This window comes from Toxorhynchites rutilus, chromosome 2, assembly GCF_029784135.1.
Source record: "Toxorhynchites rutilus septentrionalis strain SRP chromosome 2, ASM2978413v1, whole genome shotgun sequence".
Taxonomy (NCBI): domain Eukaryota; kingdom Metazoa; phylum Arthropoda; class Insecta; order Diptera; family Culicidae; genus Toxorhynchites; species Toxorhynchites rutilus.
Genome location: NC_073745.1, coordinates 160,838,281 through 160,856,021, shown reverse-complemented (window position 1 = coordinate 160,856,021; position 17,741 = coordinate 160,838,281).

Sequence of the window (17,741 nt, the reverse complement as noted above, 5' to 3'; positions counted from 1 at the left end):
ACGAGGTAAAACTGCAACAAAGGCTGCCGAAAAAAATCGTGTAGTTTATGGACCCGATACTGTAATGGGCACCTTACACGATCAAAATGATTGACAATAAGTGTCTTCAATATCGTGACAGCTAGGCCTTCAACATCCGATCTAACCTCAATCAATATTTTGTCACCTTACACGGTCAATATCGCTCTCAACCCGAGACAACGAAAGTATCCGCGATGGCTAGTGGCGACATTCGAGTTTGGGATCCAAACTATTCTCCATCAGATTAAGAGGCTAAAAGGCAATTTTAAATTGGTAAAATTTGAATGAATATATCTACTTGGTATTATTTGAATAGTTGAAGCGCGTAGCCCTAACTCTAACTTATCCTATTTTCTCTGAATTTTCAGATATTCCTACTAAAATTTGTTATTATAATATAACGTCAATTTCATTTTTTGTTGTGCTCCCTTGGCCGAGTGGTTGGCGTTATAACTAACATGCCGGGTGTTCGGGTTCGATTCTCGTTCTGGTCGGGGGAATTTTTCGTCAAAGAAATTTCCTCCGACTTGCACTGTGATCACGCGTATTCTAGAACTTGCCACTCAGAATGCATTCAAGGCGTGTTATTTGGCATAGAAATCTCAACTAAGTACTAATAAAAATGACGCAAGTAATACTACGTTGAGACGGCGAAGTTCCTCTAGGAACGTGAGTGCCATTGAAGAAGAAGAAGAACGTAAATTTCAGACACAATTTTTGTATGGGATTTTCTCACCACTTGCAGAAAAAAAGTGATTTGCATTCACATAGAATACTAATTTGATTCGGAAAAGTTAATTTTCATTCATAATTTATACTTTAAAACTCGTTTTTCCTTCGCAAAAACACATCATAATACTCGCTTCACAAATACAGACTGTTCCTTTCAGTTTCAGAGATGCCAGATTATTTTAGTTTGCGAAAATATATGCAAGTTATATTATCTACATGCAAATGTTTTTATTCCATAAATAAGACTATGACAGTAGAACTCCGATTATCTGCGAGCGGGTGATCCGCCGTGCGGATTATTCGCGACTGCGAGTTCCATAGTAAATCAATAGGCCTTTCCGGAATTTGATAGTGAGTGGTAGGCCCATGATTTTTTGTTGTGGTCATGGCTTTTACATTATTTAGCCACGACCTTATAGATGGATAGTTTAATGATTTCTGTATTGATAAAACCACCAGACGTCGACATTGTACCACTCTCATCGTCAATGTCCAATTACAGGTCAAAATCGCCTCCAATGCGACACTGAGTGGTTCCTCGGCATGTCGCATTAAATGTAAATTATTGTATCAGTTTTCTAAACCAAAAGTTTTCCATTATGATTCCTACAATTTCAGAAGTTTATAAATTTTAATTGCAATCGCAAAAAAGACTAACAAAAATTAAATCTCCGCTTGCATATCTGGCAACTCAGTATGGAAGTCCGTGAGATAAAACGTCAACATAATGCATTCATATGAAATGTCACGATATTGATGCCCGAAAATCAGAAAATCCGGATTTCTGCTTTGTCGGCCATGTTCAGCTGTCATTATGCTCTCAAATGTCATCATATTGTCAATAAAGTTGACCGTGTTAGGTCCGCTTAACGATTCGCACAGCATAGCGTTGGTTTGATCGATTTCGTTCTGGTGTATTGGCCGTCGAAGATACACCCCGTACTGGTCGGCCAATCGTCGTGGAAACCGATAAAATCGTTGAAATCATCCAAGTAGACTGGCCAAGTGAGCACTCGCTCGATTGGCCAGGAACTGGGTATAGACCAAAAAACCGTTTGGAGCCTTCTGAATGGCAACAAGTTTGCGAACAAAACGGCGCATATTCGACTTAAATTGGATAATTTTAAGTATGTTAAATAAAGCGTCAAATTTCGATCAGAAATACGACATTTCTTTTTCCCCAACTCTATACTAGAATTTCTGTCGATATCAGCTTCTACTGACATCATCATTTTAGATCCAGTCGTGAGACAATTACACTTGTATTGATTAACAAAATCGAAATGTGTTGTCTCCCCTGACTTCATTTCACCACAATTACTCCACCCCGACATCCTCGTTGCTCGCGTACTAACCTAATTTTCTGATGTAAACACTTATGTTCTGATGTACACACTTGATTTCTGATGCAAAAAAAGTATTTACACCATTAATGGATGAAGCCATTGTTTACCCACCGTGAACGCATCCACAATTTACGAATGAGAGAGAGAAACGAATTTAGTCTGGGGGGTTCACTTCAAAATGCCGTGAAGTTCATTTGACGATGATTAATGCGTTATTATAATTTCCCAGTTCCCAGTTCAGTTGTTCAATGGTGACAGGCTGCTAAATCAGTCCACGTTTCTTCACATGGTCATTCACTCCTACAGGTTCGTGTCTTTCAATTAATTGAATTTGTGGAGGCAATCTGCAATGTTGGTAGTTTTAGCAACATGATTTACCGATATCACGACCAATCGCATAAATATGGTGGAGTGGTAGAGAAACGTGGAGGATATGAACAGCAGAGAACACTACGGGATTCCGTCAAACAGAACATTCGGCCTAATTCTCGAATACACTTCACGGTGGAAACGAAATAAACGGCACGCCATTGAACTACGTCTTACGAGTTAGTGAAGTTTCGAAGGTAATAATGAGTTTTCAGGCAGAATGAGCACTTTTCAAATAAAAAATTATTAATGAAAATTGTTGTAGTTGTAGTAACCCACGATCTAGTACATCGCTATGCCCAGCAACCCTAGTTACAGGTTTGCTTAGTAGCAACTACTTTGTTTAGCTGTAGTAAACGAGCAATAAAACTTTTCATTAGTTCTTCAGTGCACAACCAGAACACACGCGTTTATTTCCAACTCTCAAGAGGTTATGGGCCCAGAATTGGCCAAAAGTTAGAAAATTTTTCGAAGTTTGATAAGTTCGTGCAAGTCCAAAGATGATTCCGAGGGATGATTCGAATTCCAGTTCTCAAGGCGGCGGAAACAACACTGGCAATCCGAGACAGACAGGTGAAGGTGACGGGCCAACTGCAAGTGGCGGTGTGCGGTCAGCAGCTGTTGTTCGGAATTTTGGAAGCGCAGTATCGTTACCGGCCATGGAGAAGCTGAAAGGACAGCAGAATTATGCTTCGTGGACGTTTTCTATGAAGATGGCACTTATACGCGAAGGTACATGGCGTGCAGTAAAACCGTTGGAGGATGCGGCGGTCGATCCGGATATGAGTGATCGGGCTCTTGCGACTATCTGTTTGAGCATCGAGAAGCACAACTTTAGTTTGGTCAAGAACGCTGAAACCGCTAAACAGGCATGGGACAAACTCCAAAAAGCATTCCAAGACGATGGACTAATCCGGCGATTCAGTCTGCTCGATAAGTTGACGACGTTCAAGCTGGAAGAGAGCGATTCTGTTGAAGATTACGTTGACCAGCTGGTGACGACGGCAGATGATTTGAGCGAGATCGGATTTGAGGTTAACGATCAATGGTTGGCGTCATTACTGTTGAAAGGATTGCCCGAATACTACAATCCAATGATTATGGGTCTTCAAGCATCGGGCATTAAGCTGACAGCGGATGTAGTGAAAACGGAGATCATACAGGACGTCAAATGGCCATTGAAGAGTTCCGGCAGCGAAGGCGCACTTTACTCCAAGCAGAAAACGAAGCGGAAGAAATGTGATGCAGAGAAGAAGAGTGGAAACTGTTTTAACTGCAATCAACCGGGGCATTTTGCTGTAAATTGTCCCCAGAAGTCGAAAGCAAGTTCGTCGAAGCCTAAAGGTAAAGCTCTGTGCGTTTCGTTGGCTACGGGGACCGGACGACAAGAAGATTGGTATTTTGACTCCGGCGCAACATCGCATATGACGCGGTCGGAAGAAGGTTTCATCAAGCAAACGGACTGGGTTCATTCAATTGACACTGCCAGTAGCCAAAGAATCCAATCTGTAGCGAGAGGAGCAGTGAAGCTTGAACTAGAAGAAGGGTCGATTGAGGTCAAAAACGTTTGGATGGTTCCGGACCTGACGACGAATCTTTTATCTATCAGTAAGATTTGTGCAAATTATATGACCGTGCTATTCAAGAAGGATGGATGTGAAGTTCGTGACAAGGGTGGAGACATTGTAGTTACCGGCGTTCAAAGCAATGGAATGTACAAGTTAAATACTAAGAAATCGGAAACAGCGTTCCTGGTGGACAATTCAAACTTGTGGCACCGAAAGCTAGGACATTTGAATCAGCAGTATATGAACAAGCTTTCTACGATGGTCGACGGAATACCACTAAAACTTGCAGCCGTAGCAGATTGTGTAGCATGCGCTCAGGGTAAGCACTCTAGAAGTTCCTTCAATTTAAGCTCTTCACGTTCGGACAACCTGTTGGATCTGGTCCATTCCGACGTATGCGGACCGGTTGAAATTTCATCGATGGGTGGAAGTCGATACTTCGTGACTTTTGTCGACGATGCCAGTCACAAGGTCTTTGTGTATTTCATCGAGTCCAAGAGTCAAGTTAAAGAAGTGTACGAAAAGTTCAAGGCACTTGCTGAACGACAAACTGGACGAAACTTGAAGGTTCTGCGGACGTATCCGTCCGCAGAACCAGAGTATAGTATATCAATTTAGTATATCAATTCCACGATGAAGAAGAGCATCGAACGAGATGGGGTGATTCATCAAACAAGTTGCCCCTACACACCTGAGCAGAACGGGAAAGCAGAACGGATGAATAGGACGCTTGTGGAAAAGGCGAGGACAATGTTGAACGACGTCGGGCTACCAAAGAAGTTTTGGGCGGAAGCTGTATAAACTGCAGCGTATTTGGTGAACAGATCTCCGACTCGTGTACTGGAAACAACCCAAACAACAGGAAACAAGTTCGATCCAAAGTCTGTCGAAGGTATTTTCGTTGGTTATGCAGAGAATTCCAAAGGTTCCCGAGTATACGTTCAACAGAAGGACGAGGTCATCATTAGCCGAGATGTAGCGTTCATCAATGAGGATCAAGCCGTACATTCGAGGGATGCAAGTGGACTGCAACAACCTGTGAAGTTCGTCGAGTTACTTGTGTGGCCAGAAGCGAATGATCAGCAATTGATTGAAGCTACTACTGTTCAACGTCCTGCACAGCCCATTCAAGAAGATAATCCTGCCATGGCAAATCCTATGGAGGAAATTGTCGAGCCAGAAAATGCGCTTCCACCGCAATCTGATAGATCCGCTGACGAGCAGCATGGATTTAGGCGCAGCGGTCGGGAGCGCCATCCCCCAGGCAAGTACTCCGATTACATGTGTTTTAGTTCAGTCACTGGTTCAGATAATTCCACAGAACCAGCCCCAATGACTTCCATGATGACAGATGATCCCAGCAGCTACTCCGATGCTATCAAGCGATCCAATCGAGCTCAGTGGATAACTGCTATGGAGGAGGAGATTCGAGCGTTTGCTGAAAATGAAACCTGGGAGCTGACTGATCTGCCAGAGGGACGAAAGGCAATAAAGAACAAATGGATCTACAAAACCAAGAGAGGACCTGATGGAAAGGTGGAGCGATTCAAAGCAAGACTGGTCGTGAAAGGCTGTTCCCAACGTTAGGGAGTCGATTTTGATGAAGTTTACTCCCCCGTCGTACGCTATTCGACTATTCGTTATCTGGTTTCACTGGCGGCCCAACACGACCTGGATATTGACCAAATGGATGCTGTTACCGCTTTCCTTCAAGGGAAGCTAGCTGATGAAATTATCTTCATGGAGCAGCCTGAAGGTTTTGTCCAAGATCCAACGAAAGTATGCCGTTTGAAGAAAGCGTTATACGGTTTGAAACAGTCCAGCCGTGTATGGAATCATCAACTGGATGAGGTGCTACGTGAATTCGGACTGCAGCGTTCTTCCTGCCTTCCTGCCTTCCTGCCTTACCTGCCTGTATTTCAAGATTGATGATGACAAGATGATTTTTGTGACAATTTACATCGACGATTTTCTAATATTTATAAACGACCCGAATCTGAAGAAGAAGCTGAAGTCTTTTCTGCAGAGCCGCTTCAAAATGAAAGATATAGGAGAGGCAAAATTTTGTCTTGGACTGAAGATTACACGTGACCGGCAGAATGGGAAGATTTGGCTCGATCAACAGCAGTACGTGCAAGATGTCCTCAAGCGGTTCAACTTGGCGAACTGCAACCCTGTTTCTACTCCGGTTGATCCAGGTGTGAAGCTCGACAAATCAATGTGTCCATCCGATCAAGAAGAGGTGCAAAGTATGCAGTCCATCCCTTACAAAGAAGCGGTGGGTTCGTTAACGTACATCGCTCAAGGAACCAGACCCGACATATCGTTTGCTGTGAATATGGTAAGCAAGTTCAGCAGCAACCCTGGACGACGTCATTGGGAGGCAGTTAAAAGAATCATGCGTTACCTCAAGGACACTTCAATCAATCGTCTCGAGTATTCTGCAGCTGGCAATCCTCAGTTCATTAATAATGACACGCAACAATGTGGATGCTTCAAACAAAATAAGCATATGTGAGCTATTCCGAGAACAATTCAGTAGCGTTTTCGTTAGCGAAAGACTTCACAATGAGCAAATTTATGAAGCCGCCAGTAGTGTACCTTGCCTACCTGCTATCTGTATTAATCCTGCTATAAGTTCCAGCAAAGTACAACTTGCGTGTTTGGATCTTAAGAGATCTTCGAATCCTGGGCCAGATGGCATCCCTTCTATCGTATTGAAAAAGTGTTCAAGCATACTCTCTTCACCGCTAAGTCTATTGTTCAGTCGCTCACTACGCTGTGGAGTTTTCCCGAAGGCATGGAAAAATTCATTCGTTTACCCCGTTTTTAAAAAAGGCAGCAAAAAGGACGTCAAAAATTATAGAGGTATCGCTTGCCTTTGTTCTATCTCCAAACTATTTGAGATAATAGTTTTGGATTTCATCTCACACGCCTGCAGTAGTTACATCTCCGAACAACAACACGGTTTCGTGCCCAGAAGGTCTACTTCTACAAATCTGGTGCTGTACACATCGTTCATCGCCCGCTCTCTGCAGTCTCGTAACCAGATCGATGCTGTTTATACAGATTTTTCGGCCGCGTTCGACAAAATCAATCACGATATCGTTGTCGCCAAACTCCAGCGTCTAGGTTTCCATAGTTTTCTTTTGAACTGGTTACACTCATATCTGACTGATCGTGTGATGTCAGTGAAAATCGGCGATATCGTTTCATCTCCTTTTCGGGTGACATCGGGCGTAACTCAAGGAAGTCATCTCGGTCCTTATATATTCCTGCTTTACCTCAATGATATTAATCTTTGTCTAAAGTGTCCCAAACTTGCATATGCGGACGATTTTAAATTGTTCTACACTGTGAATAGTGTCGATGATGCGATATTCCTACAGCAACAACTCGATATTTTCTCTGATTGGTGCGAAACCAATAGAATGGTTTTAAATCCAGCAAAGTGTTCAGTCATATCGTTCACGCGGAAACGATCGCCTGTACCATTTTCGTATAAAATACGCAATATCTCTTTGAAACGTGTTGTAACTATCAAGGATCTTGGTATCGTCTTAGACTCAAAGCTAACGTTCAACGACCATATCTCATACATCACCACCAAGGCATCTAGGATGTTAGATTTCATTTTTCGCATCACAAAGCAATTCAAAGACCCACATTGTATCAAAGCTCTTTATTGTGCTTTAGTGCGCTCTCATCTTGAATATGCGTGCATAGTATGGTCTCCCTACTACCAAAATAGTGTCCAGCGAATTGAGGTGATCCAGCGGAAATTCGTCCGTTTCGCCCTACGTAACTTGCCCTGGAGCGATCCTTCGAACTTACCCAGCTATGAGGATCGTTGTAAATTGATCGGACTCGATTTGTTGAGCGTACGTAGAGATGTAGCGAAGGCAACTTTTATATCCGATCTAATTTCCTCGAAAATCGATTGTGCTGATCTTCTTCAGTCGATCGATTTTAATATACGCCCTCGTAACCTGCGTTCACATACATTTCTCTGCCTTCCTCACTCTCGCACAAACTACGGTTACAACGAACCCGTATCGAGTATGTCTCGTGTATTTAACCGCTGTTACTTATCTTATGACTTTCACTTATCTCACGCCAGTTTAAGAAAGGCATTCTTGACCGCTCTTTCCAGTTAGGCATAGTTTTAAGTAGATAAAGTATTTTATGTTATTAATTTATTAGGTATCATTAGGGCACTCATGTTCAGGCCTGTTGATAGTAATGAATGAATAAACTAGAATTGGCTATACGGATGCGGATTGGGGAGGAGATGAAGAAAACCGGAAGTCCACTACTGGTTATATCTTCAAGAAGATGGGATGAGCCATATCGTGGAACTGCAAACGCCAGGATATTGTAGCACTTTCCACCTGTGAAGCAGAATACGTCGCCTTATCAAGGACAACGCAGGAAGTGCTCTGGTGGCAGCAGATGCTGGGAGAAATCAACGAAAATCAACCAGTACCAATTTTATGCGACAACCAGTCGGCAATATGCCTAGCGAAAAATCAAGGTTACAATCCACGTACGAAGCATATCTCTATCCGGTATCATTTCGTTCGTGATGCACTGAATCGTGGTGACATTGCCCTGGATTATGTTTCCGCCAAGCAACAGCCAGCGGACGGTTTTACCAAACCACTGACGAAGCAGATTCATGATGAGTTCAAGAAGCTACTCGGCATCGTAGGTTAAGGAGGAGTGTTGTAGTTGTAGTAACCCACGATCTAGTACATCGCTATGCCCAGCAACCCTAGTTACAGGTTTGCTTAGTAGCAACCACTTTATTTAGCTGTAGTAAACGAGCAATAAAACTTTTCATTAGTTCTTCAGTGCACAACCAGAACACACTCGTTTATTTCCAACTCTCAAGAAAAATTAACTTATTCGTATCAAACTGGTATTCAATGTGAGTGGAAAACTTTGTTTTCTTCATGTGATATAATAATCTCATATAAAAATTTCATCTGAAGATAATTTGATATTATAATGATAAGTTTAGTGGGAAACTAATCACGTATCCAGATGTCGACACCGTACCGTTGTCATCGCGGATATGTTTCATTCCGTTTCCACCGTGAAGTGTATTCGAAGAGTATTCGAGAATCAGGCCCATTATGTTCTACACACCGATAAACTCACATTATCGCCGAGAGCACGCTCCGCATGCGCTTTATTTATTATCGGATCTGTCGTCTCAAAAAATATTTAATTCGTTTATATAATTATTAATATTATAATAATTATGGTTATAACATCGGCTACATACCATTTAGACTGCAGAAGTATTGTTAATATTGATAACGCACTATAAAATGGGCTGTTCAAACTGACTTTATTTGAGGGAGGACCCCTGTCTGGAAGGTCGAAAAATAATGATTTTTTTCGGATGTTAGGAATAAAGTAAAGTTTTCGGGTATTTTGGTTAATGTTAAAGGTATATTACAGCTAAAATTACAGCTAAAAAGAAACATGTACCGCAAAAATAATATTTAACCTAAGAAAACATTGTAACATTAGTGTATAAGTGTATAGTCTACATTTGTTTTACGAAATGAATAAATAAATAAATATTTGAAGATGTATTTTCTATTTTCTAAAGGCACGAATAATTATTATTACACTGTTGACAGCTGGATGCGTATATTCTATATGAAAATCGGTAGCTTGCTTGAGGCAACGGGGTGTCGTAGAACAAATTCCAATGAATATTTCGTAACATTAGGACAATATCTAAATTACATAGGGATTTTCGAAATTTCGAAAAAATGCCAAAACGGAGGCCATTTTTGTTAAAAATCAGATATTTTTCATGAAAAATCTCTAAGTAAAGTTTTTTTTAAAAAATCGAAAAAATAAGATATCGAAAAACAGCTATGTAACGCCTTAGATAATTCATTTTTACATGCTGATAAAATTTAGCCAAATCAGTCGAGTAGATCCTGAGATATCGATACCACCAGTTGAAATAACATGGTTTCGAGAAAAACGCGTTTGAAAATTCCTACAGCGAATCGTACATTCGTACTCAATTATCCGGAGACTCGATTATCCGGAGTATTTTATTTTTGATTTTCGGAAATTTTGAATAATTTGTATAATAATTCCATATTGAATAGCTAATATGGGTATCAAATGAGAGGGCTTGATTAGTAGAACATGCCAATCCAATTTGGCGGTCACTACAAAATGGCGGATTACATATTTTCTCAGAACCCCTTCAATATGGGTATCAAATGAAAGCGCTTGACTAGTAGAACACAGTTATTTATGAAAAATGTAAATCCAAAATGGCCGCCACCACAAGATAGTGCCATTTTTTTTCAGAACCTCTTCAATATGGGTTTCGCAAGAAAGTTCTTGACTGCTAGAACATAGCAGATAATGAAAAATCTAATTCTAAGATGGCCACAGTCCCCAAACAACTAATTACTTTTTAAATGGTTTCATTCAGTTTGACCTATGTATGTTTGAGCGTTTGTAGGGTTGTCCCACACTAATAGAAAATTGACCCCGTTCCTGTTGAATGATTGATCTGAAATTTGGAACATACAATTAATTCTACTGTCATTATAAAGGTGCGTATACCATGATCTTGAAAAATCCAATTTGGCCACCGCTAAAAAATGGCTGAATGGCTTGATTTGGAGAATATACTACACTATTAACAACATAAATTCGAAAAGGTCCCTGCCACAAAATGGTCGACCATGTATTTTTTGCAATCCTCTTAATATTGGTATCAAATGAAATGATTTGACTCATAGAATACAGTACATCATCAAAATATTCCTAAGAAAGTTAGGTAAGAAATAAAAATTTAGAAAAAAAAATTTTTTTATGGTTTTAATGTAGAGAAGTATACTAATGATACTAAAAACTAGAAAATAAAATAAGTAAAAAAATTAAAGTTAAACGGTTTAATGTACTAACAGCTAAAAAATAATTAGACAAGTAGCAGTTAGTAGTTATCACATCCGTTCCTTCATTAATCTAGGGCAATGATGAGACTAAAATAAAACCGTGGGATATACAGGGTTTTCCATTTCGGGCTTCCGAAAGTATACAGCCCTGCGCTGACAACCGTTTGACATAGCTGTCAACCAAAGCGTCATATCGTTAGTTGAATGTCTGCCATTTTACAATATGGATCGTTTTAGCATCGCACAACGTGTTAATTTTGTTAAATTATACTATAAAAATGATGAAAACCCGGCAAATGTTTTTCGAGCATTACGGACGGATTTTTGTCGTCGTGGACAGCCTACAGAGCACACAATCGCTAATGTAGTGCGTAAATTCGAACAAACTGGATCCGTAGCGGATATTGTGAAACCTGTGCATCATAGTAATGTGCGTTCGGCCAAAAATATTGCTGCTGTTGCTGCCAGTGTGGAGAATGACCCGAATGTTTCGATTCCACGGCGTGCTCAGCAATTGGGCTTGTCAAAGACATCATTGTGGCGAATTTTGCATTTGAACTTGCACCTACATCCATATAAAGTCCAACTGGTACAAAAATTAGAGCGTGGTGACCATGGAATGCGTTGGGCATACGTCGATTGGGTGAACGAACAACAGCAGCAAAATGCTGAATTTTCGCATCAAATTTTCTTCAGCGATGAGGCACATTTCGAGCTCGGTGGCTATGTGAACACCCAAAATTTCCGTATATGGGGCTCAGAAAATCCACACGTGATTGTTGAGAGGCCATTGCATCCGCCAAAAGTCACTGTTTGGTGCGCATTATGGTCTGGTGGAGTCATCGGGCCGTATTTCTTTGAAAATGAGGACGGCGAGACGGTAACTGTGAATAGTGAGCGCTATGGCCGCATGTTAACCGATTTTTTTGCCACAAATTGAAGATATGGATACGGATGACATGTGGTATCAGCAGGACGGCGCCACGTGCCACACAACACGACCGAGCATGGCCATATTGCGAACGAAATTTGAGGGACGCATAATTTCGCGTTTTGGTGATGCCAATTGGCCGTTCAGATCATGCGATTTGAACCCGCTAGACTTTTTTTTGTGGGGTTATGCGGGGACCGTGTCTATGCCAACTCTCCGCAAACTCTTGAACATTTGAAAGACAACATTTGAGAAGTTATGACCGAGATACCGCCCCATATGTGCCGAAAAGTCATCGAAAATTATCTGTTCCGGATCAAGGTGTGCGAGGAAGCCATAGGTGGAAATTTGAATGATGTTGTATTTCACACATAATGGCATAAACCAAACTTTAATTTGAAATAAAAGTTTCATCGAAATTCTAATTCTAAGTGTGTTTTATTTCAATTTACTTTCGGAATTTAAAGTTGGAAAACCCTGTATAATGAAACAACTGACTGTGGATAATGGAAATACAACATTTATTTCTTACCCAATTTTTTTCGGAATATTTTCATGATATACTGTATTCTATTAGTCAAATCATTTCATTTGATACCCATATTGAGGGGATTGCAAAAAATACAAAGTCCACTATTTAGTGGAGCCATTTTGGATTTAAATTTTCCATAAATAAATGTGTTCTACTAGTCAATCCCTTTCATTTGATATACATATTGATGGGGTTCTGAGAAAATGTGTAATCCGTCATTTTGTAGCGGCCGCCATCTTGGATTTACATTTTTCATAAATAACTGTGTTCTACTAGTCAATCCATTTCATTTGATATAGGGTAAATGATCTTGGTTTGTCCAGTCGAAAATATATCATGGTTTGCCCACTTTTTTTAATGCTCTAATTCAGCGCTCCTGTGTCAAATAAGGCCTTCGAATGTTTCGAAACATATAAATAAAATTGCCTTTTACATGATTTATAGTAGTTTGATAGTATATTTTTATGAAATCACATGTTTTAAAGGATCATAAAATACACCTTCAATTTGTGTCAATGCGCCCCTCATTCGAGCTAACTTTTAATCGATCACCAGATGATTATTTGGCACGTATTCAGACCTTTTCTGGATTACAACAATTATAAATATTGTAAACATCATGCTTGCTCACCATTTGTATCGGATTTACATAGCTAAACCATTAAATTAACGCATTTTGATGAACTCAATTCTGATCATGAGTTGTCCAATTCAATAATGTTGTTTTGTCCACATGATTTCTATGGCAACCGCTTGGCGCGCTGCAGTTTGTTTATGTTTGTTTATGGTGTGCTTCGCGCATAGCAGAAGTATGGTTTTTCTGTGTTGATTGTGTTGAGGTGAACACTTCTAAAATGCCCAAGAAAAGGCAATATTCTGAAGAAAGCCTAAATTATGAATGAATCAATATGATGACAGTAAACTCAAGCAATGATAAATGCAACATCTAATTGCGAATTCGAATGTTTTCATTCAAAAATGGAGATTTCTAAAACCGGACAAACCATGATCATTTTTTTGGGCAAACCAAGATCAGAGGTGGTCAAACCATGATCATAATTCTTCTTTAAGGAAAATCGTTAAAAAACATAAAAATTTGAATAATTTCAACACCTTATGGTAGTATTAGCAACTAGAGACTTGGGGCTTTTCAACAAACTCAAACTCGTATCGATTATGTGTGATTTTCATGAAGAAAAATCGATTTGCATTTACTAGTTGCGTGAAAACACCCCAAATTGGACAAACCAAGATCATTTACCATACATATTGATGGGGTTCTGAGAAAATTTGTAATCCGCCATTTTGGTGCGGTCGCCATCTTTGATTTACATTTTCTATAAACAATGGTGTTCTACTGGTCAAGCCCTTTCATTCTATACCCATATTGATGGAGTTTTGGGAAAACCCATATTGATTTGATGGATTTGAGAAACTATGTACATAATCCGCCATTTTGTAGCGGCCGCCATCTTGGATTATCAACATCATGGAATACGCAGTTTTATAATGATACTAAAGATAAAGATTTGTTCCAAATTTCAGTTAAAACGGTCAACAGGAAGGGGGTTAAATTTTTATTAATGTGGTACAGCAATGTTACAATGTTACAAAGTTACAAAGTTATAATGTGGTGTTGTTCTCTCTACGTTTGCTGTTCATATTTTCGGAGGATTTTTTTTTTTCACGGAACATCTCTCATACCCATCCAACTCAGCATCATGGTCCATATTCCTCTCCGCTATGAAATCATCTCTCTCCATACGTATATTAAAGAGACGATGTGTCATGGAATGGAAAACTTTTACTTGTTTGAATTAACTCTCCTATATTTTTTAGGCGTTATTGGTATTTGTTTGAAGAAAATGATATAATTGAATGAAAAAACTCCAGAAAATATTTTTCTTCAACTTTATTCACTTTTAATAGTCATTTAGTTCAGCCTCCTCAAAACAGAACTATTGATTTTTCGGTCTGTGAGACCCGGTGCGCGAGTATAGGAGAGTTAAATCAGGTTTCAAACTTTGCAATTCATTTGCTTTTAATCTTGGAATGCTGTTTGTTTTTGGACGCCCAAATGATTAGAGTCGAAAATTACATATCTATTAGGTCCTGGAAAGAAACTAAGAAAGTGTACCGTCATTCGCCTTTTCAGGAGTAAACCTTATTGTCCAGCGTGGAGAATTCAGCAACTCCAACATTTACTTTAGATAGGGTTCTTTCACAAAAGATCTACATAGTCTCAATTTATTCAAGGGCGGATAAGGGAAATGCAGTTGTACTCATGGATAAACAAGATTATAACTCACGGGTACTTCCGGTCCGTACGAAGAGTGTTGCTACAAAGAAGAACAAATCTGAAGATCCACTTGGCGGAAGAAGCTAGTTCTGTTGGCCCAAAAGTCACACACTTGGTGGGAAAAAAAACTTGAACGAAAACTGAATGCATCAAATTCAAAAGTAGCACCGTGACACCAAAAGTTACATAAAAATCCAGTAGCGACTCGACCAATACCTGTACTTCAGCTGAAAAACGGTAACCCACGGTAAAAATGTCAATAATTCATTTGAGTTGATAGATCATTTGAAACGGTTCGAGGTTAGGCGAGGGGAAATTCTGCATTTGTTCGAAGTTTTTTTTTCTTTTTATCGAACACACCAGTTATCGAGGCGTACACAATTTGCGTTGACATCTAGAACGGAAACGAGAACCACCCAATCCGATCGAAGCATATCAATTGGTGGCAAAAACCTCTATGAAACAGAACTCCTTCGCTGGACCTAAACATTACCCGAAAGGAAGATAATCGGCAAAAGTTAAGGATATACCGTAAACCAACGTCTACAGATATATAATATCACTTCCGGCAGTAGAGCCTCGATTATCCGCGAACGGATGATGCGGGTTATTCGCGAAAGCGAGTAAAGGGTGTGTCACATCAAATTGCATCACGGAAAATACGCTGTAGAAATTTAATTTTTAGGAATTATATCTTCAGCTGTCGCTTATAATCAGATAAGAGTGTATAGATCACGTTGGCCATGCTTCACTGTCAATTTTTCGTAAATTTGGAAAAATTTCGTCGAACGAAAAAGAGCGTCGTGAATTAATCCTGTGCACTCATTTCGAGAATCCGGAGTTGTCACATCGGGACATCGGTAAGATTCTGGGAATCGTCCAATCCACGGTCAGCAGAGTACTAAAATGATACTTCGAGAACCTAACCATCGACCGGAAGGTGAAGAACGGCAAAAATGGATGCTCCGTCAGTGAAAAAGATCACAAGCGCGTAGTTAAGCAGTTTAGACGTGATCCGAGAAGTTCGGTCCGGGATGTCGCCAATAAGCTGAATTTGTCAAGTTCATTCGTCCAGCGGACCAAGCAGCGGGAGGGCCTGCGTACATACAAGGTTCAGAAGGCTTCTAACCGCGACGAAAGGCAAAACATGGTGGGGAAGACGCGAGCCCGGAAGATGTACACCGAAATGCTGACGAAGCCGCATTGCCTGGTAATGAACGACGAAACCTACGTCAAAGCGGACTTTCGTCAGCTGCCGGGCCTGTTGTTCTTCTCCGCAGAGGACAAATTCAGCGTTCCGGAGGAGATTCGCAAGCAGAAACTATCCAAGTTTGCCAAAAAGTACATGGTATGGCAAGCGATCTGCTCTTGCGGAAAGCGGAGCGCCCCCTTCGTGATGACCGGCACGGTAAACGGGCAGGTTTACCTTAAGGAGTGCCTACAGAAGCGCTTACTACCACTATTGAAGCAGCACGAGGTCCCGACCATCTTCTGTCCGGATCTCGCTTCGTGCCACTATTCAAAGGACGTGTAGGAGTGGTACGAAGCCAACGGGGTCACCTTCGTGCCAAAGGAAATGAACCTGCCCAACGCGCCGGAGCTTCGCCCAATAGAGAAATATTGGGCGATTATGAAGCAGGCCCTCCGGAAGAACCCAAAAGTTGTCAAATCGGAGGCGGACTTCAAGAGAAAATGGATTTCTGTTCAAAAAAAACTACAACCTGACGTTGTACAGAACCTTATAGACGGGGTAAAGAGGAAGGTGCGGCATACGGGCTTGGGCTCGAAGTATGAATAAAAAGAAAATGCCAAAAGTTGTTTAATAGTTTTTATTTTACCGTCTAAAATTTTCAAAAGGATCGGTATACTGGGCGAATTTCTACAGCGTTTTTTCCGTGATGCAATTTGATGTGACACACCCTTTACCATTGCAATTCTATAGGCCTTCCCGAAAATCGTCTGTGAGTGGTAGGATTTTGCTCTTTTGTTTTGGTCATGGCTCTCACATTATCTGACCACTGGAGTAAATGATCACACGGATGGATAGTTAAATGATTTCATTTAACATAGTATTCATGCTAACATATCTTTTTTTTGTGTTTGCACCTCTTGTTTAGGCTTTTAATGCGTTATTCGCGGTTTTCGTGCTCCACGGCGACCTTGTGACTCTATCAACCTCTAGAATAAAATGCTTTTGTCGACGCCAGTGATGTAGCGTTTGCTAGCGTTATCTAATATTCGGTCATTCAGTAACAATACCAGAAAGGAAGCCCATCGACATTTGCTTTCTAACTGGACCGGTATGCAAAACGTCAAATAAAATCGAGAGGAACTTCAATGAATTGTTTGATTCGCATTGATCGCGAAATTGAATAAACAAAATGTTTCCACTGAAAGTTTTGCTTTGAGTTCGACAACAGGTATGAATATAATTTAGGGAAATTTTTTTTTTATTTTTAGCATTTCAAATTACATTCGAATGCCCCCCACAGAAAATCTTCAAATTGAATATGACGTCTATTGTTTACAAAATTCTTCTTTCTACCTGACCAAAGCCCAGTTAACGTTTGCCTAGTTCAACCAGTTTCAGTTAACGAATGATTACTGTACTTCATTTAGATTTTAAGAAGTTCCACAATATGGATGTGTGAGGCAGTATACCTTCTTCGAAGTCGGGTTGATAACTTCCCAAGAATCTGTCAACTATTCGCGACAGTATGAGGAAAAGAAACGAAGATTTTCAATTTTCAATAATATTAGATTATATTCATACAGAATTGAACGATCATTTTTCAAATTTAACTACTGAGGATGTCGATTTATTCCAAGCGATATTTCAATCTTGTCCAAACTCAACATTTACCTATTGAGAGTTTTATCAAATTATCAACGAAGTTTTATTGAACAATAGCGGAACATTTATCAACAACAACCTGTCAGTATCCGCAAAATATAACATAATTTCAAACTAAACCGTTTATTGCCCTTGATGTGAGCAT